The 14,646-nt window shown below is 46.0% G+C and overlaps 1 protein-coding gene across 2 annotated transcripts in view; it reads left to right on the forward strand.

Annotated features, from left to right (window-relative positions):
* Positions 1 to 14,646, forward strand: part of BTBD11 (BTB domain containing 11) — a 322,152-nt gene that overhangs the window by 249,804 nt on the left and 57,702 nt on the right. The gene's annotated exons all lie outside the window — the stretch shown is intronic.

Genomic DNA, 14,646 nt, shown 5'->3' on the forward strand with positions numbered 1-14,646 from the left:
CCTAAGGCCCAGCCCCACGCTAGACGCTCTCATCTGGATCTGCTGCTTTCTAACAGGTCACCTTGGGCAGGTCACTCTGCCCATCTCACAGGACCAGGTTCATCCACTCTAGAGATGAGGGTGACGACTGCTTCGTGGGATGGGGAACTTCACTAAGAGGTCACATATGAATTTAACAAATTTTGCCACTGCTTGGTCCGCCCCTCCTAGCACTTCCTAGGTCTCTTGGGCACATTTTGAGGTTAATTTGTTGTTCATTGTTCAGTCACCAAGCCATGGGTGACTCTTTGCTACCCCATGAACTGCAGCACACCAGGCCTCCCTGTTCCTCACCATCTCTTGAAGTTTGCCCAAGGTTAATAGGTTTTGTTATTTGTCTAGTTTAGGTCAAACTAGGTTCTAAGACAATTACTGTGCCCTGAGGCACCTGAACTGAAATTCTGTTGCCTCTTACACAGCCGGAAGTTTGGTTTCGTTTACCAAACACGTATGGGGTGCTGATGGCCCACCAGAACCTGGGTGGGATCCAGGGACATCAAGTCAGAGAAAACCCAGCTGCTACCCATCACATAGGAAGCAGGCCTGGTGCTGCTGGAGCTGCTGGTCCTTGTTCCCACAGCTTCTGTGGCCCTTTAAGAAAAGGATCACCTGGTTGAGGGGAATTCTGGCCCTTAGTGTCAGAAGGAAAGATGCTCTCCACCCACTCCTTCCCCAATCTATGGAACCACATCTTTTCTGGGCTCAGAGGAGACTTAAGTGCTGCTGGGGAGATGCCTACAATAAGCAATGGCAAACAGATCAGCAAGATAATCTCACAGAGTCTCAATACAAAGAAAGTGAAGTAGAGTGTGGGGGAGAGAGGCACTGAGGAGAGAGGGATGGAGCACCTCGGGACCTGAGAGGATGGGACAGCCTCAGGCTCCTGCTGTCAAGGAATAGTTGGTATCCTGGCCAGGGGCTTCTGGAGAAAACTTTGGGGGTGGGACATCTAGAGCCGCATCTGTGCCAGCCATTTCCCTCGGTCAAGTCCGCGTGGGCCCCTGAATTCAGACCTGGGTCTCCCTGTTCTCTCCATCAGGTCACCTGCAGAGGCCGAGCACTTGGGCCCTGCACGTGCCTCTGTGGGGCCCTGGAAGGCTCCCCAGCCTCTCAGAGTGGGAACTGCTCTCTCCTCCCTTCTCCTCTTGAGTGCCCTTGTCCTTGCCACTCCTCGGCCTCTTCAGCTGGGCTGAGTGCAGGCACGGGATGCCAGCTCCTTCACCTCCAGTGGACATGAAACTGCCCCCTGGGCCCAGAGATGACCCTGTGGGAGCTGCTGCCACTCCCACCTGATGTCAGTGCATCAGTGCCTCCTGCAAGATGGGAAGCCGCCCTCTGCCTGCTCCCGGGAGGGGCGCTTTGGGGCTCGACTGTCCTCCTCTTTTGGTGTCAGGGAGGAGCCACAGAGCAGGTCCGGGAGCAGAGCTGGTGAGGCGCCCTGCACTCAGCAGGCCCAAACCAGCCCCCACTGTGTACCTGGCTTACTGTGAGTTAGACTGGAAGTGGGTGGGCAACGAGGTCAAGGAGTTATGGAAAAATCTGGCAAATGCTCTACTATAAGACAGTAAAAATCTAGGTCTGAGAGCTTGAAATGCAAGAGGTACCATTTGATGTGAATCCTGAGAATAAACAGATTTGCTAGGTAGAGAAGGTGAAGCTACGAGAGGAAGGGAGAGGGCAGTAGAAAAAAATAAGTCCACACAGAGGGAACCACACGTACAAAGGCCAAGGTGGGAATGTGTGTTGGAGGAAACATAAGGAATTGAAACTAAGAACACAGGTTCAACCAGCAGTGCTCTGAGCACCTCCTGTAGGTCAGACCCTGGACCAGACGTTGGATACCACAGAGAAATCTTGGCTAAACTCAGCCCAGGGAGGGTCTTTTATGCCTCACCAAAGAATTTTGACACTATTTTATGGGAGGCAGGAGCCATCCCAGATGGTTAAGGACGAGAGTGACAGCAGAGTTGTGTTTTAGAGAGAGGGGCTGGTGGCAGGAAAGAGGGACTGAGGCAGCAAGGGGCCTGGAATGAAGACACTCTTACAGGGATCCAGGCCAGAGATGCTGACAGCTGGGCTGATGCAGAAGCAGCCGGTGTGGAGAGATGGGGAAAGATGCTAGAGAAGATGAAACCTGGGGACACATGTAGGGGGTGAGGGACTGAGCACTGTTAGAAATGGCCCTGGTGTGCTGTGGAGAGAGGGGCCTGGGGTTAGTGTGGGTACCAAGTTCCAGTTTGGAAGATGAAAGAGTTCTGAAGGTGGTTGGTAGTGGTGGTTGCATGACGATGTGAATTACTTAATGCCACAGAACTGTACACTTAAAAGGTTAAAAATAGGGACTTCCGTGATGGTCCAGTGGTTAAGACTCTGCGTTTCTGGTGCAAGGGGTACAGGTTCAATCACTGGTTAGGGAACTAAGATCCCACATACTGTGTGGCATGAAAAAACTTTTTGTTTAATATTAGAATTGTCAGTTTTTCTGTTACATATACTTATTACAATTTTTAAAATTAGTCCTGATGGGTTATCAAGTGAAAAAGACCATAGAGAATAGTGTATGATGTGTCGCCCTTGTGTGAAATACATAACTGAGTATTTTCTATATCCATGTTTAGATTGTCTCTGGAAGAGTATGCATGAAACCGATAATCAGCCAAGGAGGGGAATTAGAAAACTGGGTATATTCATTTTCTCGGAGAAGGCAATGGCACCCCACTCCAGTACTCTTGCCTGGAAAATCCCATGGACAGAGGAGCCTGGTAGGCTGCAGTCCCTGAAGTCGCAGAGTCAGACATGACTGAGCGACTTCACTTTCACTTTTCACTTTCATGCATTGGAGAAGGAAACAGCAACCCACTCCAGTGTTCTTGCCTGGAGAATCCCAGGGACGGGGAGCCTGGTGGGCTGCCATCTATGGGGTCGCAGAGAGTCAGACACGACTGAAGCAACTTAGCAGCAGCAGCAGCATATCCATTTTCTATGGCTGCTGAAACAAAGCACCACAGACTTGGTGACTTAAAACAACAGACATTTACTGTCTCACAGTTCTGAAGGCTAGAGTCCAAAATCAAGGTGTCAGCAGGCCCATGCTCCCTCTGAAGTACCTGGAGGGGGATCCCTTCTGTTCCCTTCCAGCTTCTGGTAGCCCCGTGTTCCCTGGCTTTTGCTAGCATCACTCCAGTCTTGCCCTCCTTCCTCACATGGCTGTCTTCTCTCTGTTTCTGTGTCTAAACCTCCACCTTCCTATAAAGGACACCAGTCAAACTGGATTAGGGCCCACCCCCAGTGACTTCATGTGGGGCTTTGCCAGTGGCTCAGCGGTAAAGAATCCGCCTGTAATGCAAGAGATGAGGGTTTGATCCCTGGGTCGGGAAGATCCCCTGGAGAAGGAAATAGCAACCCACTCCAGTGTTCTTGCCTGGAGAATCCCGTGGACAGAGGAGCCTGATGGGCTATAGTCCATGGGGTCACAAGGACATGACTTACTGACTAAGCAACAACAATGACCTCATCTAACTTGACTGTATCTGCAAAGACTCAATTTCTAAATAAAGTTACCTTCACTTCATAGTTGTGGGTTAGAGTGCTTAGGACTTCAGCATATCTCTTGGGGGTGGGGGGAGACCTAATTCAGCCCATCGTATGGGGGAGCCAGAAATGGGAGGGAAATTTACTCCACTGTTGTATATGGTAGCATGTGCATGTGATAACTCTTTCCCCTCCAAAAACTTTAATATTAGAGTTTGACTCAGGTTTCTGGGGATTGTGTAGCAAAGGATGCTATTAACAAATACAGGACACAGACAATGTCAGAGAAGTAACAGTGGGTTCAACTTCAAAAATGTTGAGTGCCAGATGCTGCCCACTTGGTTGTCCATGGAAATGAGAGAGTCTGTGTCAGGCTCCTCCATCAGAGGAAGCTTGCCAGAGAATTAAGTGCTCATGTTGTCATCTAATTAGAGAAGGAGCCAAGCAGAGTGGCTAGGAGTGCAGGCCTGCAGCCGGACTGCCTGGGTTCAAATCCTGACTTGACTACTTACTCTCTGTGTGACCTTAGGCAAGTTATGCACTTCTCTGGGCTTCAATTTCTGTATCTATAAATTAGGAACCATAATATTCCCACTCTTTATCAGAAGAATTAAGTAAAATGATATAATCAAACCATTTAACACCACGTAGGAAGTAAATTGGGCTTCCCTGGTGGCTCATCAGTAAAGAATCTGCCTGCAATGCAGGAGACTTGAGAGACATGGTTCAATTCCTGGATCTGGAAGAGTCCTTGGAGAAGGAAATGGCAACCCACTCCAGTATTCTTGCTGGGAAAATCCCATGGACGGAGGAGCCCGGTGGGTTACAGTCCATAGAGTCGCAACGAGTCAGACATGGCTGAGCGACTGAACACACACACAGCAGGTAAATCATGTGGCACACTCGTGTCACAGAAGATGCACATTAAAGATTAGTGAACATCCTTGCTCCCCCACTGAGGACCAAGGAGGTCAGCTTCTCCCGATTACCAAAAGCAATAGCCTCAACTTCCTCTAAGAGAGACGAGGAATAAATATCTTGAAGCGATGTGCTAGTGTGCCAACAAGGGATGTGGTGTGTAGCCCAGGCTGAAGGCAGGTGTGTCTTGACCCTTCTTCTCTGGTGGCTCAGTACCCCCCTCCATGTGCAGGAAGAAAATTGATTGGAGCTGACTCGCTTGGGGGCCACTGTTCCCACCTCAGTGATTTCCAAGTTCCTCGGGATACTCAGGTTTTATAGTTTCTCTGAAGTGTGGGATTTTTGAAGACCATCATTGGTTGGTATCCTGGAACTTTGACCAAAGTGGTTGATTGTCCATTACCAGCTGTATTTGCAACCTTAGATGAAATCACTAGCAGGAAACTACAACAGAAAGGAAGACGTATAGACAACAGATATGGCCCTTCATTGATGGGGTCGTGTCCCAAGTGGGCAGAGGTTAGGGAAGGGGGGAATAGAATACTCCAGAAGAAAGAGTCATAGCTCAGCATTTATCTCAAAGAGTAGCTTCTTTATCTCTTTAGGGCTGGGCCAGAAATCTGTTTCCTTGATTGAGGGGCCTGCCACAGAACATGGCACGTAATTCAGTTCAGTTCAGTCGCTCAGTCGTGTCCGACTCTTTGCGACCCCATGAGTTGCAGCATGCCGTTGGAGCCCAGTAAATACTAGTTGAATGAATGAATGATACAAAGGGCTGTTACCAAGTGTGTTGCTGATACTGGGTGTGACAGACAAGACTTTTCCTATCTAATTCAGATGCAAAAGGGCTTCACCATGGAGACAGTGGTAGGCAGGTGAGGTTCAGGCAGGGAACTCAGAAGAAAGGTCTGAACTGAGATGCTTTGGGGAGGCACACTGGCAGGCTGGTGGCCGCTGAAGTCCTGGGTGGGCCTGAAGCCCAGGAAAAGGACCGATGAGGAGGCGTCATCACGAGACAGAAGGCGAGGGCTCCCAGGTCTGAGAAAAGCCTGAAGAAAGTGAGGTAGCAGATGTAGGAAACTGAGATGGGGAGGGGTTGCCAGCATCCGAGGCTATCCACAGGCAGAGAAGATGCAGAGCAAAAGGAGGCGCCGTGGCTTGGCAGCGCGGGAGACACCAGTGCCCGTAGCAGCAGGCTCAACAGCCCAGCGTGGGCAGAAACCAGATTGCACCAGCAGACAGTTTGCCAACACTTGGAATTTGTTCTGAGCTTCCAAAGTGTTGAAAGTAAAACAAACACATTTGGTGCTTACAAGAAGGCAGAAAACTAAATCTTAAATGGTATTTGGGGCTCACTTCCAACTGGGGCTTCAAATTCAGTCCGGAAGTTTGAGAGTATGTAGTTTGCCACATGGGATTTGACTTCCTGGGAACAGGGTTTTTTTTGGGGGGAGGGGGGTCCCCTCTTGAGTCTGTTAAATTTCTGTCCAAGATATTTATTTTCTCATCTGCAAGCAAACCTCCCAAACTCTAGGTGAAAATGTTACACAGAAGTGTTAGCTTCCCTTAGCAATGAGCCAGCCAACCAGTACTTACCATACAGCCATATCCTTCTACAAAGTCCTTCATATGAGGTCATGACAATGGTGCTCTGGGTAACGATGAAGGAGCAGGTCCCATCCTTCAGAAAGTTTGTAGTCAACCCAGTGATTAGAGCATATGTGCCTTTTTTTCCAAAGTGAACTTGTCTTTTACAAGCTCATGAAATCACCCTATGACAGATGAAGAACCACCAGACTGGGTGATCTCCACAGTCTTTTCTAGCTCTGTGGGTCATTCAGTTTTGTGGTCTGATGTTGTGTGTGTAAATGGCGTGACACTTTTCCCTGTGCGGGAAACTGAGGTGCGCAGAGGGTAAAAGAACGAGCGGAGCTTCAGCTCACATCTCCTGTATTGCACAGGATAACAGAAGGAACGATCGTGAGTTGTAGGCCAGACACTGTCCTGGGTGCTTCCCACATTGGTCAGTCTCCCCTGTCTGCATGCAAGACTTTATTTTCCTCTTCACACCTGAGGAAACTGGGGCTCCAGGAGGCTGGGAACTCTGGCTACCGTCACATGTAGAAAGAGCCTCATCTTGGATTAGAACCAGGCCTGTCTGACTCTAAAGCCCAAGTTCTCTCCACTAAAATAGCAATTTCAAAAACAAATATCATATATTAATGCATGTATGTGGAATCTAAAAAAATGGTATAGATGATCTTATTTGCAAAACAGAAATAGAGACACAGACATAGAGAACAAATGTATGGACACCAAGGGAGGAAGGGAGGGTGGGATGAATTGGGAGATTGAGGTTGACATATGTACACTATTGATATTAGTTATAAAATAGATAACTAATAAGAACCCACTGTATAGCTCAGGGAACTCTAGTCAGTGCTCTGTGGTGACCTAAATGGGAAGCAAATCCAAAAAAGGGGAGATAGATGTATACGTTTAGCTGATTCACTTTGCTATACAACAGAAACTAATACAACATTGTAAGGCAACTATATTCCCATAAAAATTAATTTGTAAGGTAACTTCAGTCAAAGAATCAGCATTGGGAAATGGGAAACAAACTTTTGAACGAGGCACACTGGTTCATCTTGGAAGGGTCAGCCTCCAGCCTTAGTTCTCTTTAGAAGTTTTTATGCCTGTCAGTCTCTTGTGTCAATCTACATTGTCAGCATCATCCAAGGCCAAAGATCCCTGTGAAGAATTAGCATAAAAATAGTCCAAGAAATGTATGAAAAGAGGCTCAACCTTACTAGTAACCCTGGAAATGCAATCTGAAACCACACCCTACTATGTATTTCATTCCCTTTAGACTGGCAGATTTGAGAAAAGCTATAGCAGAACATAGACTCTTGAACAGCACCAGAGGGGACTCTGAATCCACTTTCAAGTAAACTTGAAAACACGTAATGCTACTCCTAGGTCTCTACCCTGGAGAAACTCTCCCCTATGTACAAAGATGCTCATAGATGCAGTGTTTGTAATAACAAAATACAGAAAAGAGAAAGGAACAAGCTTTCTACTGGAGAACAGATGAATAAATGCTGCTATGTTCATTCACAGGAATGCCAGCTAGCAAAGAAAATAAATAAACTAGAGCTACATGTTATTATGGAAATCTTAGAGACAATATTGTGCAAAAAAAGCAAGTTGAGGCAGGATTTGGGTTTAATGCTAACATTTACATAAAGCCTGCCAACATGCAAAATAGTCTACATATTAGTAGGAATTCATAAAATAGTAAAAGCGTACATATATAAAGCAAGATAGCTATGATAAATGTCAAATTCAGGGGAGGTGGTAATCTCAGGAGGGTAGAAGAGATGATGGAATCAAGATAGGTGTACAGAGGTCTTTGTATTTACAATGCTCTATTTTTTCATTTGGGTTGGGTGGTGGACATGTCGAGGTCGATGTACTACTATATATTCTATGTTTGCCTAAAATAGCCCACTAACAGTAAAAATTACTTAGCCAGTGTTTGCAACAGCACCCTCGAAGGCTGGTCCTGGGATACGAATAAGTATTATTTTAAAATTTGAAGTGGTTCAATAAATTTGGAAGACACTGAATTAAATAAAATTTAACATTTTTTTTAAATTCTGTCTTTAACATCCCATGTTTCTTGTCAATCCCCAAAAGAAGGTCATCCTATTAAATTATTTGACCATAGATCAGGACTCAGCAAGCTAGAGCTGCCTGCCGCCTATTTTTGTATAAGAAGTTGTATTGGGAAATAGGCATGCCCATTTGTTTAGCATTGTTTATGACTGCTCTCACTACCAAGGCAGAGCTGAGTATTTGTGGCAGAGACCAAATGGCCCATGAAGCCTAAAATATTTACCCTTTGGCCCTTTACAGAAACAAATGTGCAGATCTGGAGACTTACTTCCCTGGCAGTCTAGTGCTTTAAGACTCCATGCTTCCACTGCAGAGGGCGCAATTTTGATCCCTGGTCAGGGAACTAAGATCCTGTATGCCACATGGAGTGGCCAAAAAATAGAGAAAAAAAAAATGTTTTCAGTGTGCAGATCTGCTTATGGGATTGGGGTTACTGGGAATTAATTTGGGGATTGTAACAATATAACTTTGCCCTTTACATCTCAGAAATTGGTCCATTTATTTGTGAAATTTTTTATAAAGACTATCCATTCTTTCCAGAATTCCTTAGAAGGTGGTGTTCCATCTTTGATCTTCAGCACCCAGTGCTGCCAGCCACTATATATTAGCGGCACCCAGTGCTGCCAGCACCCAGCCACTATATATTAGTGCTTCATTGAATTGACTTAAATTAAAGGTCCATTTGTGGAATGGATTAATTAGGATATAGATTCATTAGCTGTAACATACATAGGAATGCTTGTGGCTTGGATAAGATAGGAGCCTAACATTTTCCTCATCTAACAATCAAGGCTTGGGCAGTCGGGGATGTTATGGCAGCTCCAGGTCAGAGACCCAGGCACCCTCCCTCTTGTTGCTCTGTGATCCCTTAGGTGATACCTTTCTCTGCATAGCCCAACATGGCTGACCCCACCCACCAGGGCTATGGCTGTCCGGTGGGAAGAGGGAATGTAGGATAAGGCCTGCTCCAGAGAGTGCACACATCACTTCCTCTCACTCCCTATTGGTCAGCACTTAGCTGCAAGGGAACCTGGGAAATGTAGTCTTTATCTGGGCAGCCATGTACCCAGCTAAAAATTCAGGTTCTACAATTCATAAACAAGGTAAAGGATTCTGGGGGACAGCAATGAATCTCTGCCCCCCCAAAAAAAGATACGTTAAAGGCTTGCCAAAATCAAGAGTGACTCCTTTCTGTAAGGAAAGGCCTTATTTTCAACTCTTAAGCCATGAGTGGGAGGAAGGCTCAAGAGGGAGTGGGTATATAAAGAATCTGCTTGCAATGCAGGAAACCTGGGTCTGATCCCTGGGTTGAGAAGATCCCCTGGAGAAGGGAATGGCAACCTGCTCCAGTATTCTTACCTGGAGAATTCCATGGACAGAGGAGCCTGGCGGACTACAGTCCATAGGGTGGCAAAGAGTCAGGATATGACTGAGCGGCTGACACTTTCACTTTTTTTTTCATGGCTGATTCACAATTGTACAGCAGAAGCCAACACAGTATTGTAAAGCAATTACCCTCCAAATAATAGAATAAAGTAAGCCATGATGCCAGAGCAAGAGACATGTAACTACGGTTCATTATTTTCTACTCCAAGTAACATGACAACATGTTCAGATATGAACACACCAGTTTGGTTTACCTACACCTGGTGTTTGAGATGTCTTTTTTCACATATTTGAACAGACCTAGAATTTCTATTTTGGCAAAGTGGGTTTTGCCACTAACTGAGCATTTACTTCTAAGGAGGAGAAAGTTTTCAGGCCCCTTGCTATATCTCACAAGGCAGGAAAGATTGGCTGGGAGGAGGACATGGAATCACACTTTTGTTACATTATCCACGACAGGTTTAATGAGCTGGCTCTTTAAAGTACAGAGTACTTCAGTAGCAGTATTAAACAGCAAGTGGGCACAACTTTTGGACAAAGATTTCTCTGAACTTTGCAAGCATTACATGTTCCATTTGCTGCAATCATATAATTTTTTTCTCAGAAAGGTGCACAGAGATCTCAGTGTGACTTACTTCAGCACAAAACAGTCTCAATTTGTTCATCTTTTTGCCACCCAAAAGAAAAGGAAAAACTTCTCATTGAGGGGACTTGAAGGCTCTGAAAAAGAATTTGGCTTTCTTGGGAGACTGTGTTGAGGAGGGGCCTGGGGGCCTCTATCCAAGTGAGGCCTGCAGCTCTCTGATTTGCCGTTTCACGATTCATTTCTGAAGGCGCCATTTTGTTGCCACGCTTAAAGAATCCTGTAAGGAGAACTGCCTGATACATGAGATGATGCGAAAAAATTGCATTTCCCTCCACCAGGGTTTCTCCGCCTCAGCACTGTTAACATCTTGGGCTGAATCACTGTTGCGGCGTCATCCTGTGTATTGTAGGATGTTCAGTGGCATCTTTCGCTTCTACTTGCTAGATGCCAGTAGCGCTTTCCTAGTGACAGCCAAAAATGTCTCCAGACATTGCCAGGTGTCCCCTGGGAGACAAAATCACTCTTTGTTTGCGATACCTGCAATACCTAAAGGTATCCATAGGAAGACTTGCTAAATGACCTTAGAAGACATGAATTCTGCTCCTAAATACATCTAGTGTGAAAGTGAAAGTGTTAGTCGTGTAGTCGTGTGTGACTCTGCAACCCCGTGGACCCCGCCAAGCTCCTCTGTCCATGGCATTTCCCAGGCAAGAATACTGGAGTGGGTTGCCATTCCCTTCTCCAAGCAATCTCCCTATGGCCCCTAGAAATTAGTGAAATCTCCTCAGGCTTCCAGTTTCCTTAGGAAGATAAGGTATTGAGCTGAGTGCTGTCCTTTAGCACTGACCTCCTGGGATTTTGCAGGTCAAAAGCTGTAACCTTGGCTCTAGAATTTGACTTGAAGGAAAGAACAATTTAGGGGGGGGAGAATTTTCAGTGAGGGACACAGCATGCATGCAGGCAAGAAAGAGGTAGGGAAATGTGTGTATGGAGTGGGAACCAGGCCTTGTGGCTGGAACAGTGAGAAGGAAGAAACTTCCTTCTGGGAAGGTGGGGAACTTTCCAGAGGGGCAGCCGCAAGACAACCTTGAATTTGAAGCCTGTGATTAGGAATTTAGATTTCTTTAGTACCCAACCCAGGACTTGGCATCTAGTAGGTGCCCACGCAGCATTTGAATAGAATCAAAAGAACATGGAAGGCCTTTGGTAGCACAGACAGGGGAGTATGGTGGTAAGAGCAGGGCTCCAGCAATAGCCTGCCTGGTTCATATCTTAGTTCTGCTTACTACTTTCAGGCTCTGTGACCTGGGGCAATTTTCTTAGCCTCTCTGTGCTGCAGTTTCTTCTTCTGAGCAACAAAGATAAATTTTCTAGGGTTAAAGTAAGGATTAGATAAGTTCATATGTGTGAATGAGTATATTTGTGGATGTGTGCGTGCACATATATATGTGTGTATATGTATATAACGGGGTTTCCCTGGTGGCTCAATGGTAAAGAATCTGCCTGCAATGCAGGAGACTCGGGTTCGATCCCTGGGTCAGGAAGATTCCCTGGAGGAGGAAAGGGCAACCTGCTCCAGTATTCTTGCCTGAAAAATCCCATGGATCCTGGCGGGATGCCATCCATGGGATCACAAAGAGTCAGACATGACTGAGCACATACACACATATGCATGTCACGAAATATGTTTATTGAAAGCATATATATATATTAAAATTAGAATAATTCCTTGTACACAATAAGTACTATATGAGTTTGTTATTATTATCCTATCACTATTATTATATGAAAACCAATAAAATATTTTTAGTATGCCTGGCATACTGCTTGAAATATAATAGGTGATCAGAATGAATTAACCAAGATTTTGTAAAATATTGGCTTCTTCATACCCATCTATGATACTAGAGTTTAGTCCGTATCAACCTTCCGTAGTCCATAGTCCAAACTCAGACATCACAGAACCAGGCAAGGAACACCAATAAGTGGACCCGACGGGAAGTGAGACAAGAACAAGGCATGCATGTATATGCCCCACATCAAAGTTTTCCAGCTGTTTTCAAACCTTGTGCTGGTCAGCAACATGGGTGTTAAGAATACACTGACCTATAGTTTGCCCCTCTGCTCCTAGGCCTGGCATCTCTCCCTCCTTCCTAAAATTCCCTTCCAGGCAGAGACGGAGGGTGACTTTCCTTGTGGCTCTTTGGGAACCACTGGGCTGTTTTTGAATAAAAGTGTAAACTGGCAAATTCTTGGACTTGTTTCCTCCCAGGTTGGCCTCATCCAGCGCCCAGTAAACTGGGAAACTAGAAGCATTCCTCTCCCAGGAGACCCTCTTGGCTGCAGTAATAAGTATTTGCATGAAATAAAAGCAAAAACTGAGAATTAAAATGTCAGGATGGAGTCAGGGAAAAAAGCTGTTGCCCAGTAAGTAGTGGTATATGAGCACCAGAAGACACGTCAAAAACTCAAAGAATGTCCATGTTTGGAGGCACGCAAAAGCTTGACTAACTCAACACCCCCATTTTATACACAAGGAAACTGAAGCTGTCAGTGGGGGCAAGGAAAGACCTGCCTTGGGACTGGAGGATTGTTCAGTTGGAGGATGGGGAAGGGGAACTGGGATTCCAGATGGCCTGATTAAATCCCTAGAAAGAGGACCTGCAATTATAACATAATAGTGTCATATTAAGTATGCATCCCATGTATTGGGCAATTACGGTCGCACACTGTGCTGAGCGGTTCAAAAGTATCATCTCCTTTAATCCTCCTGGAAGATAGAGACAGTGAGTACTGTTGCTGTCACGCCTGCTTTGCAGACAGTGTAACAGAGGCTGAGGGAGGTTAAGCTCCCCACCCCCGGTAGCAAGGAAGAAGCCAGACAGGGATGTGGAGTCTGGTGCTGGGTCCTGCTCCGCCTCCTGCGTTGTTGCAGAGGTTTGGTGTCAGACGCTCAGACTTGGGCCTCAGTTTCTTTGCCCGTATTATGGGAATAATAATAGCCACAGTTCCTTCAAGGAGAGAATCCTTTGAAGTGGTGGGTGCTGTACTTCGCACAGCACCTGGTAGATAATGAGCATGCAGGAAGGGTAGCTTCTTTTTAATTATCACTGATGAGGAGTTCATGGTTGTGAGAACTGTGTAGGCCTTTGGGGGTACAGGTCCCAGGGTTATGGGGAGTCCCTTTGGAAACCCAGTGGTTGCCAGCTCATCACTAAGAACTGGGCAGTGTAAGGACCAACTCTGGATCCAGACTGCTTGAGTTCAAACCCTGACTCCTCCTTGTTAGCTGTGTGACAGTGAACAAGTTAATTAACCACTCTGTGCCTCATTTTCCTCATCTGTAAGACAGGTTCATGATAACAATAATGCCTTTCTCATAGGGTTTGTCGAGGCTTCCCAGGTGGCTCAGATGGTCAAGAGTCTGCCTGCAATGCAGAAGACCCGGGTTTGATCCCTGGATTGGGAAGATCCCCTGGAGAAGGAAATTGCAAGCCACTCCAGTATTCTTGCCTGGAAAATCCCATAGACGGAAGAACCTGGCAGTCCATGGGGTCACAAAGAGTCGGACATGACTAAGCAACTTCAATCATAGGGTTATCATGAGAGTTAAACAAGTGAATATTTGTAAAAAAAAAAAAAATTATGATATGCCTGGCCCATGGTCGTTGCTTTCTAAGTCTTTGTTAGATGAGTAAAGCATGTAATGTTAGTGTCCCTATTTTACTCAGGAGAAACACAAAGGAGATTAAGTCACTTGTGCAGCATTACCAGTGAGTGAGGGCAGAGCCAAGCAGTAAACCTAGGCAGTCTGGCTTCTGAGCCCAGAGCCTAGGGAATTTAGCAGAGTTCCACTGGAGCTCAGGGAACCTGGAAGCTGCCGGTTACCTTCTAGCACCTGCGGGGTCCAGATTGGTCCTAGGGATGGAGGAGGTGAAGGGGTCTGGGAGCTTGGCTGGGTGGGCCCACCGCATCCTGAGAGGCTCTGCCTTTTCTTGCTATTGATTGAACTGTTCCAGAAATTGTGCTTTCATCAAATGTGACTCCCATCCCTCCTCCCTCCCCAGCCGCTGTCATCACTTCCAGTTTGCTTGCAGAAGCACACAGGACAGGAATGGCAGCCCTTCGTGGGGCAGGTTTCCCCACTAGGAAAAGGGCTGTCTTTATTCTGGTAGAGTTTGTTAGATACAGTGTCTAATGTGAGGCCTTAAGAAGTGCCATTCCTAAAATGGTCTTTAGCCTCCATGTCTGTGAATCTGCTTCTTTGAAATATAGTGTGTTTTCTATAGTCTGCACCTCACTTTGTGATTTGTAATAATGATTATGAGATCTCTCACATTTAATGAGTGCTGTGTGCTAAGCTCTGTTCTCTTCCACACACTGTACATGGATTATCTCATTTAATCCCCACCCCACGTCCTACATGGAATGTACTATTACTAAAAGCTCGTTTTACAGATGAGAAAACTGAACAACACAGAGGTTAAATAACTTGCCCCATGATC

Source organism: Capra hircus, chromosome 5 (assembly GCF_001704415.2).
Source record: "Capra hircus breed San Clemente chromosome 5, ASM170441v1, whole genome shotgun sequence".
In the NCBI taxonomy this organism is placed as follows: Eukaryota; Metazoa; Chordata; class Mammalia; order Artiodactyla; family Bovidae; genus Capra; species Capra hircus.